Source organism: Synchiropus splendidus, chromosome 8 (assembly GCF_027744825.2).
Source record: "Synchiropus splendidus isolate RoL2022-P1 chromosome 8, RoL_Sspl_1.0, whole genome shotgun sequence".
Classification (NCBI taxonomy): domain Eukaryota; kingdom Metazoa; phylum Chordata; class Actinopteri; order Syngnathiformes; family Callionymidae; genus Synchiropus; species Synchiropus splendidus.
In genome coordinates this window covers 3,117,423-3,143,751 of record NC_071341.1, presented here as the reverse complement: position 1 = coordinate 3,143,751, position 26,329 = coordinate 3,117,423, and positions in this window count along the sequence as shown.

Below are 26,329 nucleotides of genomic sequence, written 5' to 3'. Positions count from 1 at the left end.
GCAGAATACGCGTTTTCAGCCTGAGATAAGGTGGGTTCCTGAACGCCAATCTTAAAAATGTTGATAACTTTGGAAAAACACTTCAGACAGCGTCGATATCATGTGCAACTACTAGAAAGACCCTTTCTGCTATAGTGGGAGGTGAAAATTTCATATTCTGAAGCTTCCCTGCAAAGTTATGGCACAATGCAGAAAAGGCGTTATCAGCCTGAGATAAGTTGGGTTCCAGAACGCCAAACATAAAAATGTTGATAACTTTGGAAAAACACTTCAGACAGCTTAGATTTGATGAGCAACTACTAGAAAGACCCTTTCTGCTACAGTGGGAGGTTAAAATTTCATGTTCTGAAGCTTCACTGCAAAGTTATGGCACAATGGAGAAAACGCTTTTTCAGCCTGTGATATGGTGGGTTCCGGAACGTCAAACATTAAAATGTTGATAACTTTGGAAAAACACTACAGACAGCTTAGATTTGATGTACAACTACTAGAAAGACCTTTTCTGCTATAGCGCAAGTTTAAAATTTCATGTTCTGAAGCATCCCTGCAAAGTTATGGCATAATGCAGAAAACGCGTTTTCACACAGAACAAGAAGCCAAACACAGGGAGTGACACGAGAACCAGGAGTTACCACGGGGGAACGAGAGGAGTCCAAAATCAAAGGAATCAGAGGAAACATCACAGGGAACGTGGAAACACACAGGGACTAGGAGAACTGCCAGGAAATAAAGACAACGATTTGGCACACGATGCTGGAGCCCAGGTGTTTTTGAAGACCAGTCATTAGAGGTTAATCGGCTCCAGCCCTGTGCCAAAGGAACAGAGGGGAATAAACCAAAACCAGGATTTGGAGCCTGGAAGCAGTGATAAACCTGTGATAAGGTCGATTCCGAAACGCCAAAAATAAAAATGTTGATAACTTTGGAAAAATACTTTCGACTGCTTAGATTTGATGTGCAACTACTAGAAAGACCCTTTCTGCTACAGTGGGAGTTTAAAATTTCATGTTCTGAAGCTTCCTTGCAAAGTTATGGCACAATGCAGAAAACGCGTTTTCAGCCTGAGATAAGGTGGGTTCCAGAACGCCAAACTTAAAAATGTTGATAACTTTGGAAAAAACATTTCAGACAGCTTAGATTTGATGTGCAACTACTAGAAAGACCCTTTCTGCTATAGTGGGAGCTGAAAATTTCATGTTCTGAAGCTTCCCTGCAAAGTTATGGCACATTGCAGAAAACGCGTTTTCACCTGAGATTAGATGGGTTCCGGAACGCCAAACATAAAAATGTTGATAACTTTGGAAAAACACTTCAGACAGCTTATATTTGATGTGCAACTACTACAAAGACCCTTTCTGCTATAGTGGGAGGTGAAACTTTCATGTTCTGAAGCTTTCCTCCAAAGTTATGGGACAATGCAGAAAACGCATTTTCATCCTGAGATAAGGTGGGCTCCGGAACGCCAACATAAAAATGTTAATAACTTACGAAAAACACTTCATTCAGATTAGATTTGATGTGCAACTAATAGAAAGACCCTTTCTGCTACAGTGGGAGTTTAAAATTTCATGTTCTAAAGCTTCCCTGCAAAGTTATGGCACAATGCAGAAAACGCGTTTTCAGCCTGAGATAAGGTGGGTTCCAGAACGCCAAACTTAAAAATGTTGATAACTTTGGAAAAAACATTTCGGACAGCTTAGATTTGATGTGCAACTACTAGAAAGACCCTTTCTGCTGTAGTGGGAGGTGCAATTTTCATGTTCTGAAGCTTCCCTGCAAAGTTAAGGCACAATGAGTAAAATGCTTTTTCAGCCTGAGATAAGGTTGATTTCAGAACGACAAACATAAAAATGTTGCTAACTTTGGAAAAACACTTCAGACAGCTTAGATTTGATGTGCAACTACTAGAAAGACCCTTTCTGCTATAGTGGGAGGTTAAAATTTCATGTTCTGAAGCTTCGCTGCAAATTTATGGCACAATGCAGAAAACGCGTTTTCAGCCTGACAAAAGGTGGGTTCCGGAACGCCAAACATAAAAATGTTGATAACTTTGGAAAAACACTTCAAACAGCTTAGATTTGATGTGCAACTACTAGAAAGACCCTTTCTGCTATAGTGGGAGGTGAAAATTTCATGTTCTGAAGATTCCCTGCAAAGTTTTGGCACAATGCAGAAAACGCGTATTCAGCCTGAGATGAGGTCGATTCCGTAATGCCAAACATAAAAATGTTTATAACTTTGGAAAAACACTTCAGACAGCTTAGATTTGATGTGCAACTACTAGAAAGACCCTTTCTGCTATAGTGGGATATGAAAATTTCATGTTCTGAAGATTCCCTGCAAAGTTATGGCAGAATGCGTAAATCGTGTTTTCAGCCTGAGATAAGGTCGATTCCTGAACGCCAAACATAAATATGTTGATAACTTTGGAAAAACACTTCAAACAGCTTAGATTTGATGTGCAACTACTAGAAAGACCCTTTCTACTATAGCGGCAAGTGAATATTTCATGTTCTGTGGCATCCCTGCAAAGTTATGGCACAATGCAAAAAACACGTTTTCAGCTTGAGATAAGGTGGGTTCCAGAACGCCAAACACAAAAATGTTGATAACTTTGGAATAACATTTCAGACAGCTTAGATTTGATCTGCAACTACTAGAAAGACCCTTTCTGCTATAGTGGGAGGTGAAAATTCGATGTTCTGAAGCTTCACTGCAAAGTTATGGCACCATGCGTAAAACGCGTTTTCAGCCCGAGATAAGGTTGATTCCGGAACGCCAAACATAAAAATGTTGATGATTCTGAAAAAACACTTCAGACAGCTTAGATTTGATGTGCAACTACTAGAAAGACCCTTTCTACTATAGCGGGAGGTGAAAATTTCATGTTCTGAGGCTTCCCGGCAAAGTTACGGCACAAAGCAGAAAACACATTTTCAGACTGAGATAAGTTGGGTTCCAGAACGCCAAACATAAAAAAGTAGATAACTTTGGAAAAACACTTCAGACAGCTTACATTTGATGTGCAACTACTAGAAAGACCCTTTCTGCTATAGTGGGAGGTGAAAATTTCATGTTCTGAAGCTTCCCTGCCAAGTTATGGCACAATTCCGAAAACGCGTTTTCAGTCTGAGATAAGATCGATTCCGGAACGCCAAACATAAAAATGTTGATAATTTTGGAAAAACACTTCAGACAGCTTAGATTTGATGTGCAACTACGAGAAAGACCCTTTCTGCCATTGTGGGAGGTGAAAATTTCATGTTTTGAAGCTTCCCTGCAAAGTTATGGAACAGTGCGTGAAACGCGTTTTCAGCCTGAGAAAAGGTCCATTCAGGAACGCAAAACATAAAAAAGTTGATAACTTTGGAAAAACACTTCAGGCAGCTTAGATTTGATGTGCAACTACTAGAAAGACCTTTTCTGCTATAGTGGAACTTTAAAATGTCATGTTCTGATGTATCCCTGCAAAGATATGGCACAATGCAGAAAACGGGTGTTCAGCCTGAGATAAGGTTGATTCCGGAACGCCAAACATAAAAATGTTGATAACTTTGGAAAAACACTTCAGACAGCTTAGATTTGATGTGCAACTACTAGAAAGACCCTTTCTGCTATAGTGGGAGGTGAAAATTTCATGTTCTGAACCTTCCCTTAGAATATATGGCACAATGCAGAAAACGCGTTTTGAGCCTCAGATAAGGTGGGTTTCGGAACGCCAAACATAAAAGTGTTAATAACTTTGGAAAAACACTTCAGACAGTTTAGATTTGATGTGCAACTACTAGAAAGACCCTTTCTGCTATAGTGGGAGGTTAAAATTTCATGTTCTGAAGCTTCCCTGAAATGTTATGGCACAATGCGTGAAAACGCTTTTCAGCCTGAGATAAGGTGGGTTTCGGAACGCCAAACATAAACGTGTTAACAACTTTGGAAAAACACTTCAGACAGTTTAGATTTGATGTGCAACTACTAGAAAGACCCTTTCTGCTATAGTGGGAGGTGAAACTTTCATGTTCTGAAGCTTTCCTTCTAAGTTATGGGACAATGCAGAAAACGCGTTTTCAGCCTGAGATAAGGTGGGTTCCGGAACGCCAAACATGAAAATGTTGATAACTTTGGAAAAACACTTCAGACAGCTTAGATTTGATGTGCAACTACTAGAAAGACCCTTTCTGCTATAGTGGGTGCTGAAAATTTCATGTTCTGAAGCTTCCCTGCAAAGTTATGACACAATGCAGAAAACGCGTTTTCAGCCTGAGATAAGATGGGTTCCGGAACGCCAAACATAAAAATGTTGATAACTTTGGAAAAACACTTCAGACAGCTTATATTTGATGTGCAACTACTACAAAGACCCTTTCTGCTATAGTGGGAGGTGAAACTTTCATGTTCTGAAGCTTTCCTCCAAAGTTATGACACAATGCAGAAAACGCATTTTCATCCTGAGATAAGGTGGGTTCCGGAACGCCAACATAAAAATGTTAATAACTTATGAAAAACACTTCATTCAGATTAGATTTGATGTGCAACTACTAGAAAGACCCTTTCTGCTACAGTGGGAGGTGAAAATTTCATGTTCTGAAGATTCCCTGCAAAGTTTTGGCACAATGCGTAAATCGTGTTTTCAGCCTGAGATAAGGTCGATTCCTGAACGCCAAACATAAATATGTTGATAACTTTGGAAAAACACTTCAAACAGCTTAGATTTGATGTGCAACTACTAGAAAGACCCTTTCTGCTATAGTGGGATGTGAAAATGTCATGTTCTGAAGATTCCCTGCAAAGTTATGGCACAAGGCAGAAAAAGCGTTTTAAGCCTGAGATAAGGTGGGTTCCGGAATGCAAAACAAAAAAATGTTGATAACTTTCGAAAAACCCATCAGACAGCTTAGAGTTGATGTGCAACTACTAGAAAGACCCTTTATGATATAGTGGGTGGTGAAAATTCGATGTTCTGAAGCTTCCCTCCAAAGTTATGGCACAATGCGTTAAACGCGTTTTCAGCCTGAGATATGGTCGATTCCGGAACGCCAAACATAAAAATGTTGATAACTTTGGAAAGCCACTTCAGACAGCTGAGATTTGATGTGCAACTACTAGAAAGACCCTTTCTACTATAGCGGCAAGTGAATATTTCATGTTCTGTGGCATCCCTGCAAAGTTATGGCACAATGCAAAAAACACGTTTTCAGACTGAGATAAGGTGGGTTCCAGAACGCCAAACATAAAAATGTTGATAACTTTGGAAAAACATTTCAGACAGCTTAGATTTGATCTTCAACTACTAGAAAGACCCTTTCTGCTATATTGGGAGGTTAAAATTTCATGTTCTGAAGCTTCCCGGAAAAGTTATGGCACAATGCACAAAAACGCTTTTCAGCCTGAGATAAGGTGGGTTTCGGAACGCCAAACATAAAAGTGTTGATAACTTTCGAAAAACACTTCAGACAGCTTAGATTTGATGTGCACCTACTAGAAAGACCCTTTCTGCTATAGTGGGAGGCTAAAATTTCATGTTCTGAAGCTTCCCTGAAAAGTTATGGCACAATGCGTAAAAACGGTTTTCAGCCTGAGATAAGGTGGGTTTCGGAACGCCAAACATAAAAGTGTTGATAACTTTGGAAAAACACTTCAGACAGTTTAGATTTGATGTGCAACTACTAGAAAGACCCTTTCTATTATAGCGGCAGGTGAAAATGTCATGTTCTGAGGCTTCCCTGCAAAGTTATGGCACAATGCGTAAAACATGTTTTCAGCCTGAGATAAAGTGGGTTTCGGAACGCCAAACATAAAAATGTTGACAACTTTGGAAAAACACTTCAGACAGCATAGATTTGATGTGCAACTACTAAAAAGGCCCTTTCTGCTATAGTGGGAGGTGAACATTTCATGTTCTGAAGCTTCCCTGCACAGTTATGGAACAATGCAGAAAACGCGTTTTCAGCCTGAGATAAGGTTGATTCCGGAACGCCAAACATAAAAATGTTGATAACTTTCGAAAAAACACTTCAGACAGCTTAGATTTGAAGTGTAACTACTAGAAATACCCTTTCTGCGATAGTGGGAGGTGAAAATTTCATGTTCTGAAGCTTCCCTGCAAAATTATGGCACAATGCAGAAAACGCATTTTCAGCCTGATATAAGGTGGGTTCAGGAACGAGAAACATAAAAATGTTGATAACTTTGGAAAAACACCAGACAGCTTAGATTTGAAGTGTAACTACTAGAAATACCATTTCTGCTATAGTGGGATGTGAAATTTTTATATTCTGAAGCTTCCTTGCAAAGTTATGGCTCAATGCGTAAAACGCGTTTTCAGCCTGACACAAGGTCGATTCCGGAAAGGGAAACATAAAAAAGTTGATAACTTTGTAAAAACACTTCAGACAGCTTAGATTTGATGTGCAACTACTAGAAAGACCCTTTCTACTATAGCGGCAGGTGAAAATTTCATGTTCTGAGGCTTCCCTGCAAAGTTATGGCACAATGCAAAAAACACGTTTTCAGACTGAGATAAGGTGGGTTCCAGAACGCCAAACATAAAAATGTTGATAACTTTGGAAAAACATTTCAGACAGCTTTGATTTGATCTGCAACTACAAGAAAGACCCTTTCTGCTATAGTGGGTGGTGAAAATTTCATGTGCTGAAGCTTTATGCAAAGTTATGGCACAATGCGTAAAACACGTTTTCAGCCTGAGATAAGGTGGATTCCGAAACGCCAAACATAAAAATGTTGATATCTTTGTAAAAACACTTCAGACAGCTTAGATTTGATGTGCAAATAGAAGACAGATCCTTTCTGCAATAGTGGGAGGTTAAAATTTCATATTCTGAAGTTTCCTGCACAGTTATGCCGCAATGCATAAAACACGTTTTCAGCGTGAGATAAGGTGGGTTCCCGAACGCCAAACATAAAAATGTTGATAACTTTGAAAAAACACTTCAGACAGCTTAGATTTCACGTGAAACTACTAGAAAGACCCTTTCTGCTATAGTGGGAGGTGAAAATTTCATGTTTTGAACCTTCCCTTAGAATATATGGCACAATGCAAAAAATGCGTTCTCAGCCTCAGATAAGGTGGGTTTCGGAAAGCCAAACATAAAAATGTTAACAACTTTGGAAAAACACTTCAGATAGCATAGATTTGATGTGCAACTACTAGAAAGACCCTTTCTGCTATCGTGGGAGGTTAAAATTTCATGTTCTGAAGCTTCCCTGAGAAGTTATGGCACAATGCAGAAAATGCGTTTTCAGCCTGAGATAAGGTGGGTTCCGGAACGCCAAACATAAAAATGTTGATAACTTTGGAAAAACACCTCAGACAGCTTAGATTTGATGTCCAACTACTAGAAAGACCCTTTCTGCTATAGTAGGAGGTCAAAATTTCATGTTCTGAAGCCTCCCTAGAAAGTTATGGGACAATGCAGAAAACGCGTTTTCAGCCTGAGATAAGGTGGGTTCCGAAACGCCAAACGTAAAAATGTTGATCACTTTGGAACAACACTTCAGACAGCTTAGATTTGATGTGCAAGTACTAGAAAGACCCTTTCTGTTATAGTGGGAGGTAAAAATTTCATGTTCGGAAGCTTCCATGAAAAGTTATGGCACAATGCAGACAACGCGTTTTCAGCCTGAGATAAGGTCGATTCTGGAACGCCAAACATAAAAATGTTGATAACTATCGAAAAACACTTCAGACAGCTTAGATTTCATGTGCAACTACTGGAAAGACCTTTTCTGCTATAGTGTTAGGTCAAAATTTCATGTTCTGAAGCTTCCCTGGAATGTTATGGGACAATGCAGAAAACAATTTTTCATCCTGAGATACGGCCGATTCTGTAACGCCAAACATTAAAATGTTGATAACTATGGAAAAACACTTCAGACAGCTTAGATTTGAAGTGCAACTACTAGAAAGACCCTTTCTGCTGTAGTGGGAGGTGAAAATTTCATGTTCTGAAGCTTCCTTGCAAAGTTATGGCACAATGCAGAAAATGCGTTTTCAGCCAGAGATAAGGTGGGTTCCGAAACGCCAAACATAAAAATGTTAATAACTTTCGAAAAACACTTGGGACAGGTTAGATCTGATGTGCAACTACTAGAAAGAACCTTTCTGCTATAGTGGGAGGTGAAAATTTCATGTTCTGAAGCTTCCTTGCAAAGTTATGGCACAATGCAGAAAATGCGTATTCAGCCTGAGATAAGGTTGATTCCGGAACGCCAAACATAAAAATGTTGATAACTTTGGAAAAACAATTCAAACAGCTTAGATTTGATGTGCAACTACTAGAAAAACCCTTTTTGCTATAGTGGGAGGTGAAAATTTCATTTTCTGAAGCTTCCCTGCAAAGATATGGCACAATGCAGAAAACGCGTTTTCAGCCTGAGATAAGGCGGGTTCCGGAACGCCAAACATAAAAATGTTGATAACTTTGGAAAAACACTTCAGACAGCTTCGATTTGATGTGCAACTACGAGAAAGACCCTTTCTGCGATCGTGGGAGGTGAACATTTCATGTTCTGAAGCTTCCCTGAGAAGTTATGGCACAATGCAGAAAACGCGTTTTCAGCCTGAGATAAGGTGGGTTCCGAAACGCCAAACGTAAAAATGTTGATCACTTTGGAACAACACTTCAGACAGCTTAGATTTGATGTGCAACTACTAGAAAGAGCCTTTCTGTTATAGTGGGAGGTGGAAATTTCATGTTCTGAAGTTTCCCTGGAAAGTCATGGGACAATGCAGAAAACGATTTTTCATCCTGAGATAAGGTCGATTCCGGAACACCAAACATAAAAATGTTGATAACTTTCGCAAAACACTTCGGACAGCTTAGATCTGATGTGCAACTACTAGAAAAACCCTTTCTGCGATAGGGGGGAGGTGAAAATTTCATTTTCTGAAGCTTCCCTGCAAAGTTATGGCACAAAGCGTAAAAAGCGTTTTCAGTCTAAGATAAGGTCGATTCCGGAACGCCAAAAATAAAAATGTTGATAACTTTGGAAAAACACTTCAAACAGCTTAGATTTGATGTGCAACTACTAGAAAGACCCTTTCTGCTATAGTGGGAGGTGAAAATTTCATTTTCTGAAGCTTCCCTGCAAAGATATGGCACAATGCAGAAAACGCGTTTTCAGCCTGAGATAAGGCGGGTTCCGGAACGCCAAACATAAAAATGTTGATAACTTTGGAAAAACACTTCAGACAGCTTCGATTTGATGTGCAACTACAAGAAAGACCCTTTCTGCGATAGTGGGAGGTGAACATTTCATGTTCTGAAGCTTCCCTGAGAAGTTATGGCACAGTGCAGAAAACGCGTTTTCAGCCTGAGATAAGGTGGGTTCCGAAACGCCAAACGTAAAAATGTTGATCACTTTGGAACAACACTTCAGACAGCTTAGATTTGATGTGCAACTACTAGAAAGACCCTTTCTGTTATAGTGGGAGGTGAAAATTTCATGTTCTGAAGCGTCCCTGCAAAGTTATGGCACAATGCGTAAAACGTGTTTTCAGCCTGAGATAAGGTCGATTCCGGAACGCCAAACGTAAAAATGTTGATAACTTTGGAACAACACTTCAGACAGCTTAGATTTGATGTGCAACTACTAGAAAGACCCTTTCTGCTATAGTGGGAGGTGGAAATTTCATTTTCTGAAGCTTCCCTCCAAAGTTATGGCACAATGCGTAAAACGCGTTTTCAGCCTGAGATAAGGTCGATTCTGGAACGCCAAACATAAAAATGTTGATAACTTTGGAAAAACAATTCAGACAGCTTAGATTTGATGTGCAACTACTAGAAAAACCCTTTCTGCTATAGTGGGAGGTGAACATTTCATGTTCTGAAGCTTCCCTGAGAAGTTATGGCACAGTGCAGAAAACGCGTTTTCAGCCTGAGATAAGGTGGGTTCCGAAACGCCAAACGTAAAAATGTTGATCACTTTGGAACAACACTTCAGACAGCTTAGATTTGATGTGCAACTACTAGAAAGACCCTTTCTGTTATAGTGGGAGGTGAAAATTTCATGTTCTGAAGCGTCCATGCAAAGTTATGGCACAATGCGTAAAACGTGTTTTCAGCCTGAGATAAGGTCGATTCCGGAACGCCAAACGTAAAAATGTTGATAACTTTGGAACAACACTTCAGACAGCTTAGATTTGATGTGCAACTACTAGAAAGACCCTTTCTGCTATAGTGGGAGGTGGAAATTTCATTTTCTGAAGCTTCCCTGCAAAGTTATGGCACAATGCGTAAAACGTGTTTTCAGCCTTAGATAAGGTCGATTCTGGAACGTCAAACATAAAAATGTTGATAACTTTGGAAAAACACTTCAGACAGCTTAGATTTGATGTGCAACTACTAGAAAGACCCTTTCTGCGATATTGGGAGGTGAAAATTTCATGTTCTGAAGCTTCCTTACAAAGTTATGGCACAATGCAGAAAATGCAGTTTCAGCCTGAGATAAGGTTGATTCCGGAACGCCAAACATAAAAATGTTGATAACTTTGGAAAAACACTTCAGACAGCTTAGATTTGATGTGCAACTACTAGAAAAACCCTTTCTGCTATAGTGGGAGGTGAAATTTTCATTTACTGAAGCTTCCCTGCAAAGTTATGGCACAAAGCGTAAAAAGCGTTTTCAGCCTGTGATAAGGTCGATTCCGGAACGCCAAACATAAAAATGTTGATAACTTTGGAAAAACACTTCAGACAGCTTAGATTTGATGTGCAACTACTAGAAGGAACCTTTCTGCTATAGTGGGAGGTTAAAATTTCATGTTCTGAAGCTTCCCTGCAAAGATATGGCACAATGCAGAAAACGCGTTTTCAGCCTGAGATAAGGTGGGTTCCGAAACGCAAAACGTAAAAATGTTGATCACTTTGGAAAAACACTTCAGACAGCTTAGATTTGATGTGCAACTACTAGAAGGACCCTTTCTGCTATAGTGGGAGGTTAAAATTTCATGTTCTGAAGCTTCCCTGCAAAGATATGGCACAATGAAGAAAACACGTTTTCAGCCTGAGATAAGGTGGGTTCCGGAACGCCAAACATAAAAATGTTGATAACTTTGGAAAAACACTTCAGACAGCTTAGATTTGATGTGCAACTACTAGAAAGACCCTTTCTGCTATAGTGGGAGGTGAACATTTCATGTTCTGAAGCTTCCCTGAGAAGTTATGGCACAATGCAGAAAACGCGTTTTCAGCCAGAGATGAGGTCGATTCTGGAACCCCAAACATAAAAATGTTGATAACTTTGAAAAAACACTTCAGACAGCTTAGATTTGATGTGCAACTACTAGAAAGACCCTATCTGCTATATTGGGAGGTGAAAATTTCATGTTCTGAAGCTTCCTTACAAAGTTATGACACAATGCAGAAAACGCGTTTTCAGCCTGAGATATGGTCGATTCCGGAACGCCAAACATAAAAATGTTGATAACTTTGGAACAACACTTCAGACAACTTAGATTTGATGTGCAACTGCTAGAAACACCCTTTCTGTTGTAGTGGGAGGTGAAAATTTCATGTTCTGAAGCTACCCTGAGAAGTTATGGCATTATGTACAAAACGAGTTTTCAGCCTGAGATAAGGTGGGTTCCGGAACGCCAAACGTAAAAATGTTGATAACTTTGGAACAACACTTCAGACAGCTTAGATTTGATGTGCAACTACTAGAAAGACCCTTTCTGCTATAGTGGGAGGTTAAAATTTCATGTTCGGAAGCTTCCATGCAAAGTTATGGCACAATGCAGACAACGCGTTTTCAGCGTGAGATAAGGTCGATTCTGGAACGCCAAACATAAAAATGTTGATAACTTTCGAAAAACACTTCAGACAGCTTAGATTTGATGTGCAACTACTAGAAAGACCCTTTCTGCTATAGTGGGAGGTGAACATTTCATGTTCTGAAGCTTCCCTGAGAAGTTATGGGACAATGCAGAAAACGATTTTTCAGCCTGAGATACGGTCGATTCTGTAACGCCAAACATAAAAATGTTGATAACTTTGGAAAAACACTTCAGACAGCTTAGATTTGAAGTGCAACAACTAGAAAGACCCTTTCTGCTATAGTGGGAGGTCGAAATTTCATGTTCTGAAGCTTCCTTGCAAAGTTATGGCACAATGCAGAAAATGCGTTTTCAGCCTGAGATAAGGTTGATTCCGGAACGCCAAACATAAAAATGTTGATAACTTTGGAAAAACACATCAAACAGCTTAGATTTGATGTGCAACTCCTAGAAAAACCCTTTCTACTATTGTGGGAGGTGAAAATTTCATTTTCTGAAGCTTCCCTGCAAAGATATGGCACAATGCAGAAAACGCGTTTTCAGCCTGAGATAAGGTGGGTTCCGGAACGCCAAACATAGAAATGTTGATAACTTTGGAATAACACTTCAGACAGCTTCGATTTGATGTGCAACTACGAGAAAGACCCATTCTGCTATAGTCGGAGGTCGAAAATTCATGTTCTGAAGCTTCCCTGGAAAGTCATGGGACAATGCAGAAAACAATTTTTCATCCTGAGATAAGGTCGATTCCGGAACACCAAACATAAAAATGTTGATAACTTTCGAAAAACACTTCGGACAGCTTAGATCTGATGTGCAACTACTAGAAAGACCATTTCTGATATAGTGGGAGGAGAAAATTTCATGTTCTGAAGTCTCCCTGCAAAGTTATGGCACAATGCAGAAAACGCGTTTTCAGCCTGAGATAAGGTGGGTTCCAGAACGCCAAACATAAAAATGTTGATAACTTTGGAAAAACACTTCAGACAGCTTAGATTTGATGTGCAACTACTAGAAAGACCCTTTCTGCTATAGTGGGAGGTGAAAATTTCATGTTCTGAGGCTTTCCTGCAAAGTTATGGCAAATTGCGTAAAACGCGTTTTGAGCCTGAGACAAGGTTGTTTCTGGAACGCCAAACATAAAAATGGTGATAACTTTGGAAAAACACTTCAGACAGCTTAGATTTGATGTGCAACTACTAGAAATACCCTTTCTGCTCTTGTGGGAGGTGAAAATTTCATGTTCTAAAGCTTCCCTGCAAAGTTATGGCACAATGCAGAAAACGCGTTTTAAGCGTGAGATAAGGAGAGTTCCGGAACGCCAAACATAAAAATGTTGATAACTTTGGAACAACACATCAGACAGCTTAGATTTGATGTGCAACTACTAGAAAGACCATTTCTGCTATAGTGGGAGGTGAAAATTTCATGTTCTGAAGCTTCCCTGCAAAGTTATGGCACAATGCACAAAACGCGTTTTCGGCCTGAGATAAGGTCGATTCAGGAACACCAAACAAAAAAATGTTGAAAACTTTCGAAAAACACTTCAGACAGCTTAGATTTGATGTACAACTACTAGAAAGACCCTTTCTGCTACGGTGGGAGGTGAAAATATCATGTTCTGAAGCTTCCCTGCAAAGTTATGGCACAATGCGTAAAACGCGTTTTCAGCCTGAGATGAGGTTGATTTCAGAACGCCAAACATAAATATGTTGATAACTCAGGAAAAACTCAACAGACAGCATAGATTTGATGTGCAACTACTAGAAAGACCCTTTTTGCTATAGTGGGAGGTGAAAATTTCATGTTCTGAGGCTTTCCTGCAAAGTTATGGCACAATGCAGAAAACGCGTTTTCAGCCTGAGATAAGGTTGATTCCGGAACACCAAACATTAAAGTGTTGATAACTTTGGAAAAACAATTCAAACAGCTTCGATTTGATGTGCAACTACTAGAAAGACCCTTTCTGCTATCGTGGGAGGTGAAAATTTCATGTTCTGAAGCTTCCCTGCAAAGTTATGTCACAATGCAGAAAACGCGTTTTCAGCCTCACATAAGGTCGATTCCGGAACGCCAAACATAAAAATGTTAATAACTTCGGAAAAACACTTCAGACAGCTTAGATTTGATGTGCAACTACTAGAAAGACCCTTTCTGCTATAGTGGGAGGTGAAATTTTTTTGTTCTGAAGCTTCCCTGCAAAGTTATGGCACAATGCAGAAAACGCGTTTTCAGCCTCACATAAGGTCGATTCCGGAACGCCAAACATAAAAATGTTGATAACTTCCGAAAAACACTTCAGACAGCTTAGATTTGATGTGCAACTACTCGAGAGACCCTTTATGCTATAGTGGGAGTTGAAAATGTCATGTTCTGAAGCTTCCTTGCAAAGTTATGGGACAATGCAGAAAACGATCTTTCATCCTGAGATAAGGTCGATTCCGGAACGCCAAACATAAAAATGTTGATAACTTTCGAAAAACACTTCAGACAGCTTAGATTTGATGTGCAACTACTAGAAAGACCCTTTCTGCTATAGTGGGAGGTGAAAATTTCATGTTCTGAAGCATCCATGCAAAGTTATGGCACAATGCAGAAAACGCGTTTTCAGCCTGAGATAAGGTCGATTCTGGAACGCGAAACATAAAAATGTTGATAACTTTCGAAAAACACTTCAGACAGCTTAGATTTGATGTGCAACTACTAGAAAGACCCTTTCTGCTGTAGTGGGAGGTGAACATTTCATGTTCTGAAGCTTCCATGCAAAGTTATGGCACAATGCAGACAACCCGTTTTCAGCCTGAGATAAGGTCGATTCTGGAACGCCAAACATAAAAATGTTGTTAACTTTCGAAAAACACTTCAGACAGCTTAGATTTGATGTGCAACTACTCGAAAGACCCTTTCTGCTGTAGTGGGAGGTGAACATTTCATGTTCTGAAGCTTCCCTGCAACGTTATGGCACAATGCAGAAAACGCGTTTTCAGCTTGAGATAAGGTCGATTCCGGAACGCCAAACATAAAAATGTTGATAACTTTGGAAAAACACTTCAGGCAGCTTAGATTTGATGTGCACCTACAAGAAAGACCCTTTCTGCTATAGTGGGAGGTGAACATTTCATGTTCTGAAGCTTCCCTGCAAAGTTATGGCACATTGCAGAAAACGCGTTTTCAGCTTCAGATAAGGTGGATTCCGGAACGCCAAACATAAAAATGTTGACAACTTTCGAAAAACACTTCAGACAGCTTAGATTTGATGTGCACCTACGAGAAAGACCCTTTCTGCTATAGTGGGAGGTGAACATTTCATGTTCTGAAGCTTCCCTGCAAAGTTATGGCACATTGCAGAAAACGTGTTTTCAGCTTCAGATAAGGTGGATTCTGGAACGCCAAACATAAAAATGTTGATAACTTTCGAAAAACACTTCAGACAGCTTAGATTAGATGTGCAACTACGAGAAAGACCCTTTCTGCTATAGTGGGAGGTGAAAATTTCATGTTCTGAATCTTCCTTGCAAAGTTATGGCACAATGCAGAAAATGCGTTTTCAGCCTGAGATAAGGTTAATTCCGGAACGCCAAAAATAAAAATGTTGATAACTTTGGATAAACACTTCAGACAGCTTAGATTTGATGTGCAAATTCTAGAAAGACCCTTTCTGCTATAGTGGGACGTGAAAATTTCATTTTCTGAAGCTTCCATGCAAAGTTATGGCACAATGCGTAAAACGCGTTTTCTGCCTGAGATAAGGTCGATACCGGAACGCCAAACATAAAAATGTTGATAACTTTCGGAAAACACTTCAGACATCTTAGATTTGATGTGCAACTACTAGAAAGACCCTTTCTGCTATAGTGGGACGTGAAAATTTCATGTTCTGAAGCTTCCCTGCAAAGTTATGGCACAATGCCGAAAACGCGTTTTCAGCCTGAGATAAGGTGGGTTCCGGAACGCCAAACATAAAAATGTTGATAACTTTGGAAAAACATTTCAGACAGCTTAGATTTGATGTGCACCTACTAGAAAGACCCTTTCTGCTATAGTGGGAGGTGAACATTTCATGTTCTGAAGCTTCGCTGCAAAGTTATGGCACATTGCAGAAAACGCGTTTTCAGCTTCAGATAAGGTGGATTCCGGAACGCCAAACATAAAAATGTTGATAACTTTCGAAAAACACTTCAAACAGCTTAGATTTGATGTGCACCTACGAGAAAGACCCTTTCTGCTATAGTGGGAGTTGAACATTTCATGTTCTGAAGCTTCCTTGCAAAGTTATGGCACAATGCAGAAAACGCGTTTTCAGCCTGAGATAAGTTTGATTCCGGAACGCCAAACATAAAAATGTTGATAACTTTGGAAAAACACTTCAGACCGCTTAGATTTGATGTGCAACTACTAGAAAGACCCTTTCTGCTATAGTGGGAGGTGAACATTTCATGTTCAGAAGCCTCCCTGCAAAGTTATGGCACAATGCAGAAAACGCGTTTTCAGCTTGAGATAAGGTGGGTTCCGGAACGCCAAACATAAAAATGTTGATAACTTTCGAAAAACACTTCAGACAGCTTAGATTTGATGTGCAACTACTAGAAAGACCCTTTCTGCTATAGTGGGACGTGAAAATTTCATGTTCTGAAGCTTCCCTGCGAAGTTATGGCACAATGCAGAAAATGCGTTTTCAGCTTGAGATAAGGTGGGTTCCGGAACGCCAAACATAAAAATGTTGATTACTTTGGAAAAACACTTCAGACAGCTTAGATTTGATGTGCACCTACTAGAAAGACCCTTTCTGCTATAGTGAGAGGTGAACATTTCATGTTCTGAAGCTTCCCTGCAAAGTTATGGCACATTGCAGAAAACGCGTTTTCAGCTTCAGATAAAGTGGATTCCGGAACGCCAAACATAAAAATGTTGATAACTTTCGAAAAACACTTCAGACAGCTTAGATTTGATGTGCACCTACTAGAAAGACCCTTTCTGCTATAGTGGGAGGTGAACATTTCATGTTCTGAAGCTTCCCTGCAAATTTATGGCACATTGCAGAAAACGTGTTTTCAGCTTCAGTAAAGGTGGATTCTGGAACGCCAAACATAAAAATGTTGATAACTTTGGAAAAACACTTCAGACAGCTTAGATTTGACGTGCAACTACTAGAAAAACCCTTTCTGCTATAGTGGGAGGTGAAAATTTCATTTTCTGAAGCTTCCCTGCAAAGTTATGGCACAAAGCGTAAAAAGCGTTTTCTGCCTGAGATAAGTTCGATTCCGGAACGCCAAACATAAAAATGTTGATAACTTTGTGAAAACACTTCAGATATCTTACATTTGATGTGCAACTCCTAGAAGGACCCTTTCTGCTATAGTGGGAGGTTAAAATTTCATGTTCTGAAGCCTCCCTGCAAAGTTATGGCACAATGCAGAAAACGCGTTTTCAGCTTGAGATAAGGTGCGTTCCGGAACGCCAAACATAAAAATGTTGATAACTTTCGAAAAACACTTCAGACAGCTTAGATTTGATATGCAACTACTAGAAAGACCTTTTCTACTATAGTGGGACGTGAAAATTTCATGTTCTGAAGCTTCCCTGCAAAGTTATGGCACAATGCAGAAAACGCGTTTTCAGCTTGAGATAAGGTGGGTTCCGGAACGCCAAACATAAAAATGTTGATAACTTTCGAAAAACACTTCAGAATGCTTAGATTTGATATGCAACTACTAGAAAGACCCTTTCTGCTATAGTGGGAGGTGAAAATTTCATGTTCTGAAGCATCCCTGCAAAGTTATGGCACAATGCAGAAAACGCGTTTTCAGCCTGATATAAGGTCGATTCTGGAACGCGAAACATAAAAATGATGTTAACTTTCGAAAAACACTTCAGACAGCTTAGATTTGATGTGCAACTACTAGAAAGACCCTTTCTGCCATAGTGGGAGGTGAACATTTCATGTTCTGAAGCTTCCCTGCAAAGTTATGGCACAATGCAGAAAACGCGTTTTCAGCTTGAGATAAGGTCGATTCCGGAACGCCAAACATAAAAATGTTGATAACTTTCGAAAAACACTTCAGACAGCTTAGATTTGATGTGCAACTACTAGAAAGACCCTTTTTGCTATAGTGGGACGGGAAAATTTCATGTTCTGAAGCTTCCCTGCAAAGTTATGTCACAATGCAGAAAAACTGTTTTCAGCCTGAGATAAGGTGGGTTCCGGAACGCTAAACATAAAAATGTTGATAACTTTCGAAAAACACTTCAGACAGCTTAGATTTGATGTGCAACTACTAGAAAGACCCTTTCTGCTATAGTGGGAGGTTAAAATTTCATGTTCGGAAGCTTCCATGCAAAGTTATGGCACAATGCAGACAATGCGTTCTCAGCCTGAGATAAGGTCGATTCTGGAACGCCAAACATAAAAATGTTGATAACTTTCGAAAAACACTTCAGACAGCTTAGATTTGATGTGCAACTACTAGAAAGACCTTTTCTACTATAGTGGGAGGTTAAAATTTCATGTTCTGAAGCTTCCCGGCAAAGTTATGGCACAACGCAGAAAACGCGTTTTCAGCCTGAGAAAAGGTGGGTTCCGGAACGCCAAACATAAAAATGTTGATGACTTTGGAAAAACACTTCAGACAGCTTAGATTTGATGTGCAACTACTAGAAAGACCCTGTCTGTTATAGTGAGAGGTGAAAATTTCATATTCTGCAGCATTCCAGCACAGTGATGGCACAATGCAGAAAACGCGTTTTCAGCCTGAGATAAGGTTGATTCCGGAACGCCAAACATAAGAATGTTGATGACTTTGGAAAAACACTTCAGACAGGTTAGATTTGATGTGCAACGACTAGAAGAACCCTTTCTGCTATAGTGGCAGGTTAAAATTTCATGTTCTGAAGCTTCCCTCCAAAGTTATGGCACAATGCAGAAAACGCGTTTTCAGCTTGAGATAAGGTGGGTTCCGGAACGCCAAACATAAAAATGTTGATAACTTTCGAAAAACACTTCAGAATGCTTAGATTTGATATGCAACTACTAGAAAGACCCTTTCTGCTATAGTGGGAGGTGAAAATTTCATGTTCTGAAGCATCCCTGCAAAGTTATGGCACAATGAAGAAAACCCTTTTTCAGCTTGAGATAAGGTGGGTTCCGGAACGCCAAACATAAAAATGTTGATAACTTTCGAAAAACACATCAGACAGCTTAGATTTGATATGCAAATACTAGAAAGAACCTTTCTGCTATAGTGGGAGGTTAAAATTTCATGTTCTGAAGCTTCCATGCAAAGTTATGGCACAATGCAGACAATGCGTTCTCAGCCTGAGATAAGGTCGATTCTGGAACGCGAAACATATAAATGTTGATAACTTTCGAAAAACACTTCAGATAGCTTAGATTTGATGTGCAACTACTAGAAAGATCCTTTCTGCTATAGTGGGAGGTGAAAATTTCATATTCCGCAGCTTTCCTGCAAAGTGATGGCACAATGCAGAAAACGCGTTTTCAGCCTGAGATAAGGTTGATTCCGGAACGCCAAACATAAGAATGTTGATGACTTTGGAAAAACACTTCAGACAGGTTAGATTTGATGTGCAACGACTAGAAGAACCCTTTCTGCTATAGTGGCAGGTTAAAATTTCATGTTCTGAAGCTTCCCTCCAAAGTTATGGCACAATGCAGAAAACGCGTTTACAGCCTGAGATAAGGTGGGTTCCCGAACGCCAAACATAAAAATGTTGATAACTTTGGAAAAACACTTCAGACTGCTTAGATTTGATGTGCAATTACTAGAAAGACCCTTTCTGCTATAGTGGGATGTGAAAATTTCATGTTCTGAAGCTTCCCTGCAAAGTTATGGCACAATGCAGAAAACGCATTTTCAGCCTGAGATACGGTCGATTCCGGAACGCCAAATATAATAATGTTGAAAACTTTTGAAAAACACTTCAGACAGCTTAGATTTGATGTGCAAGTATGAGAAAGACCCTTTCTGCTATAAAGGGAGGTGAGAATTTCATGTTCTGAAGCTTGCCTGCAAAGTTATGGCACAATGCAGAAAACGCGTTTTCAGCCTGAGATAAGGTCGATTCTGGAACGCGAAACATAAAAATGATGTTAACTTTCGAAAAACACTTCAGACAGCTTAGATTTGATGTGCAACTACTAGAAAGACCCTTTCTGCCATAGTGGGAGGTGAACATTTCATGTTCTGAAGCTTCCCTGCAAAGTTATGGCACAATGCAGAAAACGCGTTTTCAGCTTGAGATAAGGTCGATTCCGGAACGCCAAACATAAAAATGTTGATAACTTTCGAAAAACACTTCAGACAGCTTAGATTTGATGTGCAACTACTAGAAAGACCCTTTCTGCTATAGTGGGATGTTCAAATTTCATGTTCGGAAGCTTCCATGCAAAGTTATGGCACAATGCAGACAATGCGTACTCAGCCTGAGATAAGGTCGATTCTGGAACGCGAAACATAAAAATCTTGATAACTTTCGAAAAACACTTCAGACAGCTTAGATTTGATGTGCAACTACTAGAAAGATCCTTTCTGCTATAGTGGGAGGTGAAAATTTCATGTTCTGAAGCCTCCATGCAAAGTTATGGCACAATGCGTAAAACGCGTTTTCTGCCTGAGATAAGGTCGATACCGGAACGCCAAACATAAAAATGTTGATAACTTTCGGAAAACACTTCAGACATCTTAGATTTGATGTGCAACTACTAGAAAGACCCTTTCTGCTATAGTGGGAGGTGAACATTTCATGTTCTGAAGCCTCCCTGCAAAGTTATGGCACAATGCAGAAAACGCGTTTTCAGCTTGAGATAAGGTGGGTTCCGCAACGCCAAACATTAAAATGTTGATAACTTTCGAAAAACGCTTTAGACAGCTTAGATTTGATGTGCAACTACTAGAAAGACCCTTTCTGCTTTTAGTGGGACGTGAAAATTTCATGTTCTGAAGCTTCCCTGCGAACTTATGGCACAATGCAGAAAACGATTTTTCATCCTGAGATAAGGTCGATTCCGGAACGCCAAACATAAAAATGTTGATAACTTTGGAAAAACACTTCAGACCGCTTAGATTTGATGTGCAACTACTAGAAAGACCCTTTCTGCTATAGTGGGAGGTGAACATTTCATGTTCAGAAGCCTCCCTGCAAAGTTATGGCACAATGCAGAAAACGCGTTTTCAGCTTGAGATAAGGTGGGTTCCGGAACGCCAAACATAAAAATGTTGATAACTTTCGAAAAACACTTCAGACAGCTTAGATTTGATGTGCAACTACTAGAAAGATCCTTTCTGCTATAGTGGGACGTGAAAATTTCATATTCTGCAGCTTTCCTGCAAAGTGATGGCACAATGCAGAAAATGCGTTTTCAGCCAGAGATAAGGTTAATTCCGGAACGCCAAAAATAAAAATGTTGATAACTTTGGAAAAACACTTCAGACAGCTTAGATTTGATGTGCAAATTCTAGAAAGACCCTTTCTGCTATAGTGGGACGTGAAAATTTCATTTTCTGAAGCTTCCATGCAAAGTTATGGCACAATGCGTAAAACGCGTTTTCTGCCTGAGATAAGGTCGATACCGGAACGCCAAACATAAAAATGTTGATAACTTTCGGAAAACACTTCAGACATCTTAGATTTGATGTGCAACTACTAGAAAGACCCTTTCTGCTATAGTGGGAGGTGAACATTTCATGTTCTGAAGCCTCCCTGCAAAGTTATGGCACAATGCAGAAAACGCGTTTTCAGCTTGAGATAAGGTGGGTTCCGCAACGCCAAACATTAAAATGTTGATAACTTTCGAAAAACGCTTTAGACAGCTTAGATTTGATGTGCAACTACTAGAAAGACCCTTTCTGCTTTTAGTGGGACGTGAAAATTTCATGTTCTGAAGCTTCCCTGCGAAGTTATGGCACAATGCAGAAAACGATTTTTCATCCTGAGATAAGGTCGATTCCGGAACGCCAAACATAAAAATGTCGATAACTTTCGAAAATTACTTCAGACAGCTTAGATTTTATGTGCAACTACTAGAAAGACCCTTTCTGCTATAGTGGGACGTGAAAATTTCATGTTCTGAAGCTTCCCTGCAAAGTTATGGCACAATGCCGAAAACGCGTTTTCAGCCTGAGATAAGGTGGGTTCCGGAACGCCAAACATAAAAATGTTGATAACTTTGGAAAAACATTTCAGACAGCTTAGATTTGATGTGCACCTACTAGAAAGACCCTTTCTGCTATAGTGGGAGGTGAACATTTCATGTTCTGAAGCTTCCCTGCAAAGTTATGGCACATTGCAGAAAACGCGTTTTCAGCTTCAGATAAGGTGGATTCCGGAACGCCAAACATAAAAATGTTGATAACTTTCGAAAAACACTTCAGACAGCTTAGATTTGATGTGCACCTACGAGAAAGACCCTTTCTGCTATAGTGGGAGTTGAACATTTCATGTTCTGAAGCTTCCTTGCAAAGTTATGGCACAATGCAGAAAATGCGTTTTCAGCCTGAGATAAGGTTGATTCCGGAACGCCAAACATAAAAATGTTGATAACTTTGGAAAAACACTTCAGACCGCTTAGATTTGATGTGCAACTACTAGAAAGACCCTTTCTGCTATAGTGGGAGGTGAACATTTCATGTTCAGAAGCTTCCCTGCAAAGTTATGGCACAATGCAGAAAACGCGTTTTCAGCTTGAGATAAGGTGGGTTCCGGAACGCCAAACATAAAAATGTTGATAACTTTCGAAAAACACTTCAGAATGCTTAGATTTGATATGCAACTACTAGAAAGACCCTTTCTGCTATAGTGGGAGGTGAAAATTTCATGTTCTGAAGCATCCCTGCAAAGTTATGGCACAATGAAGAAAACCCTTTTTCAGCTTGAGATAAGGTGGGTTCCGGAACGCCAAACATAAAAATGTTGATAACTTTCGAAAAACACATCAGACAGCTTAGATTTGATATGCAACTACTAGAAAGACCCTTTCAGCTATAGTGGGAGGTGAAAATTTCATGTTCTGAAGCATCCCTGCAAAGTTATGGCACAATGCAGAAAACGCGTTTTCAGCCTGAGATAAGGTCGATTCTGGAACGCGAAACATATTAATGATGTTAACTTTCGAAAAACACTTCAGACAGCTTAGATTTGATGTGCAACTACTAGAAAGACCCTTTCTGCCATAGTGGGAGGTGAACATTTCATGTTCTGAAGCTTCCCTGCAAAGTTATGGCACAATGCAGAAAACGCGTTTTCAGCTTGAGATAAGGTCGATTCCGGAACGCCAAACATAAAAATGTTGATAACTTTCGAAAAACACTTCAGACAGCTTAGATTTGATGTGCAACTACTAGAAAGACCCTTTTTGCTATAGTGGGACGGGAAAATTTCATGTTCTGAAGCTTCCCTGCAAAGTTATGTCACAATGCAGAAAACCTGTTTTCAGCCTGAGATAAGGTGGGTTCCGGAACGCTAAACATAAAAATGTTGATAACTTTCGAAAAACACTTCAGACAGCTTAGATTTGATGTGCAACTACTAGAAAGACCCTTTCTGCTATAGTGGGAGGTTAAAATTTCATGTTCGGAAGCTTCCATGCAAAGTTATGGCACAATGCAGACAATGCGTTCTCAGCCTGAGATAAGGTCGATTCTGGAACGCGAAACATAAAAATGTTGATAACTTTCGAAAAACACTTCAGACAGCTTAGATTTGATGTGCAACTACTAGAAAGATCCTTTCTGCTATAGTGGGAGGTGAAAATTTCATATTCTGCAGCTTTCCTGCAAAGTGATGGCACAATGCAGAAAATGCGTTTTCAGCCTGAGATAAGGTTGATTCCGGAACGCCAAACATAGGAATGTTGATAACTCTGGAAAAACACTTCAGACAGCTTACATTTGATGTGCAATTACTAGAAAGACCTTTTCTACTATAGTGGGAGGTTAAAATTTCATGTTCTGAAGCTTCCCGGCAAAGTTATGGCACAACGCAGAAAACGCGTTTTCAGCCTGAGAAAAGGTGGGTTCCGGAACGCCAAACATAAAAATGTTGATGACTTTGGAAAAACACTTCAGACAGCTTAGATTTGATGTGCAACTACTAGAAAGACCCTGTCTGTTATAGTGAGAGGTGAAAATTTCATATTCTGCAGCATTCCAGCACCGTGATGGCACAATGCAGAAAACGCGTTTTCAGCCTGAGATAAGGTTGATTCCGGAACGCCAAACATAAGAATGTTGATGACTTTGGAAAAACACTTCAGACAGGTTAGATTTGATGTGCAACGACTAGAAGAACCCTTTCTGCTATAGTGGCAGGTTAAAATTTCATGTTCTGAAGCTTCCCTCCAAAGTTATGGCACAATGCAGAAAACGCGTTTTCAGCTTGAGATAAGGTGGGTTCCGGAACGCCAAACATAAAAATGTTGATAACTTTCGAAAAACACTTCAGAATGCTTAGATTTGATATGCAACTACTAGAAAGACCCTTTCTGCTATAGTGGGATGTGAAAATTTCATGTTCTGAAGCTTCCCTGCAAAGTTATGGCACAATGCAGAAAACGCATTTTCAGCCTGAGATACGGTCGATTCCGGAACGCCAAATATAATAATGTTGAAAACTTTTGAAAAACACTTCAGACAGCTTAGATTTGATGTGCAAGTATGAGAAAGACCCTTTCTGCTATAATGGGAGGTGAGAATTTCATGTTCTGAAGCTTGCCTGCAAAGTTATGGCACAATGCAGAAAACTCGTTTACAGCCTGAGATAAGGTCGATTCTGGAACGCGAAACATAAAAATGTTGTTAACTTTCGAAAAACACTTCAGACAGCTTAGATTTGATGTGCAACTACTAGAAAGACCCTTTCTGCCATAGTGGGAGGTGAACATTTCATGTTCTGAAGCTTCCCTGCAAAGTTATGGCACAATGCAGAAAACGCGTTTTCAGCTTGAGATAAGGTCGATTCCGGAACGCCAAACATAAAAATGTTGATAACTTTCGAAAAGCACTTCAGACAGCTTAGATTTGATGTGCAACTAGTAGAAAGACCCTTTCTGCTATAGTGGGAGGTGAAAATTTCATATTCCGCAGCTTTCCTGCAAAGTGATGGCACAATGCAGAAAACGCGTTTTCAGCCTGAGATAAGGTTGATTCCGGAACGCCAAACATAAGAATGTTGATGACTTTGGAAAAACACTTCAGACAGGTTAGATTTGATGTGCAACGACTAGAAAGACCCTTTCTGCTATAGTGGCAGGTTAAAATTTCATGTTCTGAAGCTTCCCTCCAAAGTTATGGCACAATGCAGAAAACGCGTTTACAGCCTGAGATAAGGTGGGTTCCCGAACGCCAAACATAAAAATGTTGATAACTTTGGAAAAACACTTCAGACTGCTTAGATTTGATGTGCAATTACTAGAAAGACCCTTTCTGCTATAGTGGGATGTGAAAATTTCATGTTCTGAAGCTTCCCTGCAAAGTTATGGCACAATGCAGAAAACGCATTTTCAGCCTGAGATACGGTCGATTCCGGAACGCCAAATATAATAATGTTGAAAACTTTTGAAAAACACTTCAGACAGCTTAGATTTGATGTGCAAGTATGAGAAAGACCCTTTCTGCCATAGTGGGAGGTGAACATTTCATGTTCTGAAGCTTCCCTGCAAAGTTATGGCACAATGCAGAAAACGCGTTTTCAGCTTGAGATAAGGTCGATTCCGGAACGCCAAACATAAAAATGTTGATAAGTTTCGAAAAACACTTCAGACAGCTTAGATTTGATGTGCAACTACTAGAAAGACCCTTTCTGCTATAGTGGGAGGTTAAAATTTCATGTTCCGAAGCTTCCATGCAAAGTTATGGCACAATGCAGACAATGCGTACTCAGCCTGAGATAAAGTCGATTCTGGAACGCGAAACATAAAAATGTTGATAACTTTCGAAAAACACTTCAGACAGCTGAGATTTGATGTGCAACTACTAGAAAGATCCTTTCTGCTATAGTGGGAGGTGAAAATTTCATATTCTGCAGCTTTCCTGCAAAGTGATGGCACAATGCAGAAAATGCGTTTTCAGCCTGAGATAAGGTTGATTCCGGAACGCCAAACATAGGAATGTTGATAACTCTGGAAAAACACTTCAGACAGCTTACATTTGATGTGCAATTACTAGAAAGACCCTTTCTACTATAGTGGGAGGTTAAAATTTCATGTTCTGAAGCTTCCCGGCAAAGTTATGGCACAACGCAGAAAATGCGTTTTCAGCCTGAGAAAAGGTGGGTTCCGGAACGCCAAACATAAAAATGTTGATGACTTTGGAAAAACACTTCAGACAGCTTAGATTTGATGTGCAACTACTAGAAAGACCCTGTCTGTTATAGTGAGAGGTGAAAATTTCATATTCTGCAGCATTCCAGCACAGTGATGGCACAATGCAGAAAACGCGTTTTCAGCCTGAGATAAGGTTGATTCCGGAACGCCAAACATAAGAATGTTGATGACTTTGGAAAAACACTTCAGAATGCTTAGAT